Source organism: Elephantulus edwardii, unplaced genomic scaffold (genome assembly GCF_000299155.1).
Source record: "Elephantulus edwardii isolate Elephantulus edwardi_28Jun2011 unplaced genomic scaffold, EleEdw1.0 scaffold00046, whole genome shotgun sequence".
Lineage (NCBI taxonomy): Eukaryota > Metazoa > Chordata > Mammalia > Macroscelidea > Macroscelididae > Elephantulus > Elephantulus edwardii.
Genome location: NW_006399796.1, coordinates 2,129,597 through 2,138,578, shown reverse-complemented (window position 1 = coordinate 2,138,578; position 8,982 = coordinate 2,129,597). Strand labels below are relative to the sequence as shown.

The window sequence follows — 8,982 nt, the reverse complement described above, 5'->3', positions numbered from 1 at the left end:
ATTATACATTATACATTATACATTATAAATATTATATATAGTTGTTGCTAAGTGCCGTCAAGTCATAGACTCATAGTAACCCTGTGAATGAAAGACTTGAACACTTGTATAATCTTCATCAGTTCTCCACATTCATATAGTTTCCAGAGGCAAGCAATTTCGGAAGTGGCTGCCACTTCTGCTTCCAAGCTTATTTTAGTCAGGGAACTCCACCAAACATGTTGTTGTGTTGAGTTGTTTGTGACTCATAGCGACTCTATGTACAACAGCCCTAAAATCTGCTCTTTCTTGTGCCAGTTGCACTGTCTCCAATACACCCATCCTGATTATCCCAGTCACTGAATCAATCCACCTCATAGAGGTTCTCCCCCTCTTGCACTGTCCTTCCACCCTCCCAAGCATGATGTCCCTCTCCAAGGACCGGTCCCTCCTTACAACATGTCCAAAGTATGTCAGGTGAAGCCTCAGAATCCTTGCCTCCAAGGAGCATCCCGGTTTAACCCTCACCTGGATAAATCTGTTTTTTTTGTAGTCCATGGTACCCTAAATACTCTTCTCCAACATCAAAGTTCAAAGGCATCAATTATCCTTCTATCTTCCCCAGTAATTGTCCAACTCTCTGACTCATAACAAGTGATTGCAAAGACCATAGCCTATATCAGATGCACCTTTGTCTCCAGAGTGACACCATTGTTCTTCAGAACTTTGGAGAGGTCCCTAACAGCAGACTTTCCTATCACAATATGTCTTTCATTTTCTTGGCTCCTGGAGCCAAGAGTGTTGACTGTGGAGCCAAACAAACTAAAACTGTGAACAATCTCAATCTCTTCACCATCCATCCTGATGCTGCCAATTGGTCCAGTGGTGAGAATCTTTGTCTTCTTGACATTGAGCCTCAATCCATATTGAAGGCTGCAGTCCTTGACCCTCTGCAGCAAGCACTTTAGGTCCTCCTCAGTTTCAGCAAGCATGGTTGTGTCATCAGCATAACGCAGATTGTTGATAGATCTTCTACCAATCCTGATGCTGCATTTCTCCTCATAGAGCCCAACCTCCCAGATAATCTATTCAGCATGCAGGTTGAAAAGGTATGGAGACAAGACACATCCCTGGTGTACTAACAATTATTGAATTTAACACGTCTTTGTCACAGTGTTTAGCACCACAGCAACTATGAATTACCTTTGCACAGAAAATGGACAGACCAGTGTTATACCACTTTGAAGAATGTTTAACCAACAACAATCAAAACCAAACACTGCAACCACATTCTTACCAGAAACAGAGATCAAAACTCTGTAGAGACAGGCTGCTTCAGAATACTCAACATCTGATACCAGCCCCGTACCTTTTAGCTGTACACACACACATACACACACACACACACACACACACACACACACACACACACACACACAAATAAAAAAGTACTTTTTCCAAAAAACTAAGGGGATACAGGGTAATTTAAAATCTGGAAAAGTATTTTTCAGGGTAATGTTTTTTCTCCATACCTAGCCGATATATATGCTGAGCAAATCACTCGAGAAGCCAGATTACATGAAGAAGAATGTGCCAAAAGTAATGCATGAAAATTCACCAACAATATAAGTTATGCAGTTAATACCACCTTGATTTCAGAAAGTGAAAAAGATTTAAAGAGCATACTGAAGAGCAAAGACTTTATTAATGCTTGTAACTCAACATCAAGAAAAAATAGTCATAAATGGACCAATCTGCAGCATTGTGACAAATGGAGAAAGTATGAAGCTGTCAATAATTCAATTTTATATGGATCCGCAAACACCACCAATGGAGCCTTCATGAAGACATCGACATATGTGTTAGTACTAAAGAGCAAGAATGTTACTTTAAAGACAAAGTTGCCCTTCACCCAAACTATGGTATTTTCATTTGTTTAATATACATGTTGGGTAATAAATAAAGAAGACCAAAGAAAACTGCATGCCTTTGAAATGTGATATTGGTAAAGAATATTGAATATACCAGGGACTACCAAAAGAAGGAGTAAATCTGTTTTGAAGGAAGTGTAACCTCTAGGGTACCCCTTAGAGATAAGAATGGTGAAACTTAGTTTCGCATACTTAGGCTGTATTTTCAGGAGGGGCCAGTCCTTGAAAAAACGATATCATGCTTGGAAAAGAGAGAGCAAAAGAAGGGAAAATTCTCAGGTAAATAGTTGACACAGTGCCTATAACAATGAGCTTGAGTATGGCAGAGACTATGAAGAAGGTACAGGACCAGGCAAGATTTCAATCTGTTGTCAATAGGATCATTATAAGTCATGTTCAGCTGGACTGCACCTAACAACAACAGCAGCAATTTGTTAGAAAAACTTAAATTAGATTCTTCAGCTGACAGCAGTCCATTATTAGAAGTGGTACTCTCCATTGTTATGGGAAGATTAGAGATCCCCACAAAATGAGCTGTTTTCTGGATATAGAGATATAAGAAAATTCTGGATGAAGAAAATTTGATCTGCTAAAATCAGAGGAAATGGCATATCTAAGATAAAACTGGAGAGGATGAAAGCTAGTTTTCTTCTTGAAGGCAAGGATATTGAGGCTCCTTCTCACTTTGGGCACATGGCCAACAGGGACCAGTCTTTAGAGAAGGATACAATACTGAGGGTGGATATACAGAGCAGGAGAGGAAGATTCCAAAAAAAAAATGAATTGACACAGCAACGGGGGTAATGGAATTAGACGTGTCAGAGTTATTGAGACAGGCTCAGATTAGGGCAGAGTTCAAAGCTATTGTACATAGGGATTGGTATGAGTCACAGATGATTCGATGGCACATAACAACAACAACAGCAAGATAAAATTGCAGAAAAAAGTTCAAGACTAGATACAGTACTGAAAGAGTCCATGGACAAGGTATTGAATGACACACGAAATATCAAAAGGAACTGGGAGAAATACACTTTAACAAAAACAGTATTAGTCAATATTCAACCATTTCAGTGGAAGCATGTGATTGAGAGCATATGGAATCAATGAGACACCATCTCACCCCAGGAGAAGTGGTAACGTTTAGCAGGGCAGCAAGCCATAAAGGTTGGAGAGGATCTGGAGAGGTGGGAATTCTCATAGACTCTTGGTAGGATTGTAAAATAGTACAACCACTCTAGAAGATAGTTTCGTGTTTCCTCAAAAAGAACAGAAATTCTGTATGACTCAGCTATTCCACTGCTAGGAATATGCCCCAAGGATATAAGAACTGAGACACAAATGAAGATTTGTACACCAATGTTCATAGCAGTTGTAATCACCATCACTAGGACATAAAAGCATCCCAAATATCCAACCACAACTGAATGGATTGAGAAATTGTGTTATATTCACATAATGTAATACCATGTAGCAGTCAGGAGCAACAATTTAAAAAAATATCACATAACTTTGGAGAGACAAGACAGATTATGCTGAGTGAACTAACTCAGCCTCATAAAGACAAATACTGCATAAGACCATTATTATAAAAATAGAAGGAAAACTAGTAAAACATGTATGGGAACTCAAGGTGGGAGAAGAGGGGTGAGGATGGGTAGGGGCAAAGCCACCGGGTTTCACAGTTTAGTGGGTGAAGCAGAGTAGGAAATGGGAAGGATCTGGGTGAAAAGGCTGGGTAGTTATGGGCAAGGTCTAATGGTGAACAATTTTATTAGACATTAAAATGATTGTATGAAATACAATTTGAATGAGGAATAGTGTGAAACACAAAATAACTAACTTGGTAGGAAAACTAATTAAAATTTTTTAAAAGCCTGTGGCATGGAAGAAGTCCAAGTTGCACTAAAGACAGTGGACAAAAATAAGGGTCAAAATATTCACAAATTCAAAAATTTCACAAAATAACAATTGAAAATATTTCAACATATGTATGTAGCACTGGAGATGCTCTTTTATGTATGAAAAGAATTTTGGAAGATGACAATCTGACTGACTAACTAGAACAGCTCCATCCATATTTGTAGCTTGTTTCAACAAAAACCGTTGAAATAAAATGCAAAAACTATATAACAGTATTGTTACCATTATATGTTAGTAAAATTATATACTGAAAATAATTTTGAAATGTTGAAGCAATGTGTTTATAGGGAAGTACAGAAATTCAAGTTAGGCCACCAGAGTTCCCTACTGAGCAGTTAAATTCAGAAGAGGACATGAAATGAGGCATATCATTGCTGATAATAGATGGGTCTTCACTGAAAGTAGATAATAACAGAATAATGTTCACCTTTGTTTTGTTAATTATGTAAAGCCTTTTAGCACTGTGGGTCCTAATAACTGTGAATAATACCATGAAAAGTAAGTATTCCAGAATACTTAGTTGTGCTCATGCAGGTCCTGTACTATACACAGAGGAAAAGGCCTTAATTTAAGCAGAGTAAGGAAATATTGCATGGTTTAAAATCAAGAAAGGTGTGAGCCAAGGTTGTATCCTTTCACTATCTGTGTTATACGTGCATACTGAGCAAATACTCTGAAAAGATATATGATATATGAAAGACTAGAGGATGGAGGGAGTCTCACTGACAATCTACAATATGTAGACAGCACAACATTGTTGCAGAAACTAAATACAATTTTAAGTACTTGTCTGATGAAACTCAAATACAATAACTTTCAGTAGGAAATCATATCCCAACTTAAATAAAGTAAAAATTCTCATAATTGGACTAATAAATAATCTCTTGACAAATAAGAAAAAAAAATTTATCCTACTTGCGTCTGGTATCCATGTGCATGGACGAAACAGCTATCAAATGATATGCTGATGTTGTATTGGGTAAATCTGCAGCAAAGATCAGCTTTAGAGTGTTAAAGAGCAAAGATGTCACTTTGGGAGCTGCCCCTGATTCAAGCCAAAGTAATTTTAATCATCACATGCACATGTATGCCTCATAATAGAAAGAGATAAGACTGAACTTGCCAACCATTTTATTTTACTTGAATCCACAATCAAGACCCATAATAGCAATAGTCAAAAAGAAAAAAAAATCGAAAGATGTGTTTCATTGAGAAAATCTATCAAGGAGCTTTTTTTAATATACTGAAGAGCAAAGATAATCAGTCTAAAGATTAAGTTGTTCCTGATCCAAACCATAGCATTTCAATTACTTGGTATGCATCTGAAAATCAGACAATGAGTAATAGAGATCAAAGAAGAATTGATGCCTTTTAATTATGGTGTTGACAAAGAGTATTGTATACGATGGTTTGCAAAAAAACCCAATAAATCTATTTTTTAGGATATTCAACAAGGTTGTTCTTTACAGGCAAAGACTAGGAGACTTATCCTCATACATTCTGGACATTTGGCCAATAGAGACTAGTCCTTGGAAAAAAGACATAACTCTAGGAAGGTAGAAATGACAGAAAAAGAGGTAGATCCTCCAAGAGATTAATTGATACAGTGACTATCAATGCAGAGACTATACAACAATGGGCTTTAGCATGGTGGATATTGTGAGGTTGGTGCAGGGTAAGGAGCAAGGTTCAAATCTGTTGTTCATAGGGTTGCTATAAGCAGTACACATAGCAAACAAACATGAACGCAAAAACTGCACAGTGACTAAGATTTCTCATGAGAAGCTTGAATGGAAAGACTTCATGACATTCTTAGGGCATTTTATTAGGAAGTACTAGTTCCTGGAGGACATCATGTTTGCTAAAGTGGAGAATTAGCAAAAAAGAAGACCGTTAACAAGGTGGGCTAACAACCACAAGTGTCTGCAACAATAAGCTCATGATACCTAACAACAAGAGACCCAAATCATACCAAAGAAATTAAAAGATTATACGAAAGCTCATATAAAATGATAAGTATCTAAGATCAAAAATTGTCCAGACTGAGCTCATTGTTAAGTAAAAGGGTACATTAGGATATTCCACTGTTGTGTGATGATGTGTTGCATTTTCTTTACCAATAGGTCTGGGTGAAAGCTTAGATCTTAAGAGGGGTTATTCATAGTAACCAAATGTTTAAAGAGGATTTCCTACCCTGTTTGACCAGGAATCAGAGGACAAAGAGAGCTCTCCTGTTGCTTTCACTGACATAGGCTAGATGGGAAAGAGTACATAACTAAAACTAAAATATTAAATACTACAGAGCATAAAAGCATCATTTGGTATATGGTCTGATAAGGTCTTTTAATTAATATGACTATCTAGCCCAAATTTCCATTTTCTGCATTCTCAAGATAAATATATATTTATTCCTAACATGCATTGGTTATGTGCAAATACAAGTGAGTCATATCCCATTGCTTAAAAGCAATGTCTGGAAGCAATGAATGTTAATTATAGTGCTTATTGAAAGTGACTATTTTGACAGTCTAACTTTGTCTTTGCCTTTTTAAATTCTATACGGAAAGGTATCTGCTAGCAAGCATACTTCAACTAAGTTGTTGTTGTTGTTATGTGCCATCGAGTTGCTTGCAACTCATAGCGACCCTATGTACAACATCCCTAAACTCTGCTTTGTCTTGTGCCAGTCGCACCATTTCCAACACAGCCATCCCGATTACCCCAGTCACTGAATCAATCCACCTCAGAGGGGGCCTTCCCCTTCTGAACTGTACCTCCACTACCAAGCATGATGTCCCTCTCCAAGGACCTGTCCCTCCTTGGAACACTTCCAAAGTATGTTAGATGGAACCTTAGAATCCTTGCCTCCAAGGAGCAGCCTGGTTTGACCCTTTTCAGGATGAATCTGTTTGTTTTCTTAGGAATTCATGGTACCCTCAATACTCTTCTCCAGCACCACAGCTCAAAGGCATCAATTCTCCTTCTATCCTCCTTAGTCATTGTCCAACTCTCTGATGCATAACAAGTGATAGCAAAGACCATGGCCTGTACCAGATGCACCTTAGTCTCCAAAGAGACACCATTGCTCTTCAGTACTTTGGAGAGGTCCCTAACAGCAGACTTTCCCATGGCAATACGTCTTCTAATTCCCTCGGCTGGTGCTGAGAGTGTTGACTGTTGAGCCAAGCAAACTGAAGCTGTGAACATAATTGCCACTCTGCAAGAGAACTGTACAAAAAAATATATGATTAAGTATTATTGGTATGACAAGAATCCAGAAAAAAAAAGAAAAGAAAAATGGTAAATCTCTTCCCATGTGATTTACAGCCTTTCAAAATCCCCTGGAGAGTCATTTATGGACTGGTTACTACTTGAAAGTAATGAAAAACTGAGAGAGACAGTACATTAAAAAATAACAAAAAATCTCCAAAGCACCTCATATCACAGATGAAACTGGAAGACACTATAGTGAGTTAAATCAGTCAGTCAAAAAGGACGGGTATTGTACAAAATCACTACAATAAAAAGGCAAAATTCGTTTGTATACTAAAAGAAACATAATTTTTTTTATTTCTGTGTATGTATCTAAATGTTCTTTAAGTAGATCCATAGTATACAACAGAGAAAAACCTACAAATTCATAAAGACTTATTTAGTTGGTGTTGGTGGTGGCGTTGTTACTGTCATCCAGTTGTGTGTGACTCATAGCTGCCCTCTGTACAATACATCTGAACCCCACCCTAGCCTGAAGACTTCTTAGACACATAGTAATTTAGGTAAGGGAAGGACAATATACAATAAAGGGAACATCGGCACAAAATGATCAAGGCAAATAAAGACATAAAAGAGTAAAAGAGTTCAAGAGCTGAATGTAATAAAGGTAATTATTGTTACATACATAATCTTGTCATAACAGTATTAACAATGCTCTGTGAATGGATGCATTGATAATACACAAGTTTGAAAAGATGTGCGAAGGTGAATGGTACTAAACCTACAAATCGAATTCTCTTTCTCACTGTCATTAAGAGAGAATCAACTTGTAGCTGACTATTGTGTTTATGGGGCTGTAATTGCACAGCAGTAGATTGCTCATCTTTCACCTGAGTTGTTGATGGTGAACTGGAATTCTCAAAGGGGTGCAGCATTTGTACCCCAAACCTCATTTTTTGAGTTACAGTCCAACTCACTAAATATTATGCTATCCTAGTTCCCTAAATTTGGAAGGAGGAGTGGCATCCACTTCCATAATAGCTTGCCTCTGAAAACCCTATGAACCTGGAGAGAGGATGAAAGGCACCCAAGTGTCGAGGACTCTCCTTCATAGGGTCACTATGAGTCGCCTGCGACTTGACGGCACTGAACAACAACAACAACAGTTCCCTAAATACAGTATTAGCAGAGATTACAAGGGTAGCAGAGACTATTGATACATATGTATGTCTATTAGCAGCAAATATATCCCTGAATATGTTAAAGCATTCAATGAAAACTTATTAAAAATTGGAAATAATAACCAAACATCCTGAGGGAATAAGTCACTTATCCAGGTAGCTCAGGAACATCAAAATCAGTTGACATAGCACAACTCTCAAAGTTGTATATCTTGCTTTGAGGACTAGAAACTTGGATCTTAAAAGCTTGCCAGCAGCATCTAAAGTGTAACTTTGGTTCTAACTTCATCACAGCAAAGAAGAGAGAAGAAAATCAAGAATACATGGGGGGAAAATAATTCAAAGACTAATATAGCCCAAGAATCTGTCTCTCTTTCTCTCTAAAATCAGAATAAGTAGATGGTGCCTGGCTAGCACTGTCAATCACTCAAGTGGATTACAGTAAGAAGTCCAATATAAAGTGAAAGGAAATGTGAAACATTAAAAATTAAAATAAAATTTTAAAAAAGACGCAGTTCAATAGTCTGATAGATACTGGTGGAATTCTACAAGACTATGGTCCTTGCATACCTTTTGGCTTGAATCTGAACTCATTACCATGGCTCAATTCTCCAAAAAAAGGGTATGATTTTGTTGTTGTTATATGCTGTCTAGTCACCTGCAATTTATAGCAACCCTATGTACAACAGCTCTGAAGCCTGCCCTGTCTTGAGTCAGTCTTACTGACTCTGACCTACCCTCATTGCCCCAGTTAA

General features: G+C 37.6%; 1 pseudogene; it reads left to right on the top strand.

Moving 5' to 3' along the window:
• The window catches only part of LOC102865248, a 96,496-nt pseudogene extending 94,907 nt beyond the window's left edge, over positions 1–1,589 (top strand).
• Positions 1,590–8,982: the final 7,393 nt, after the last annotated feature.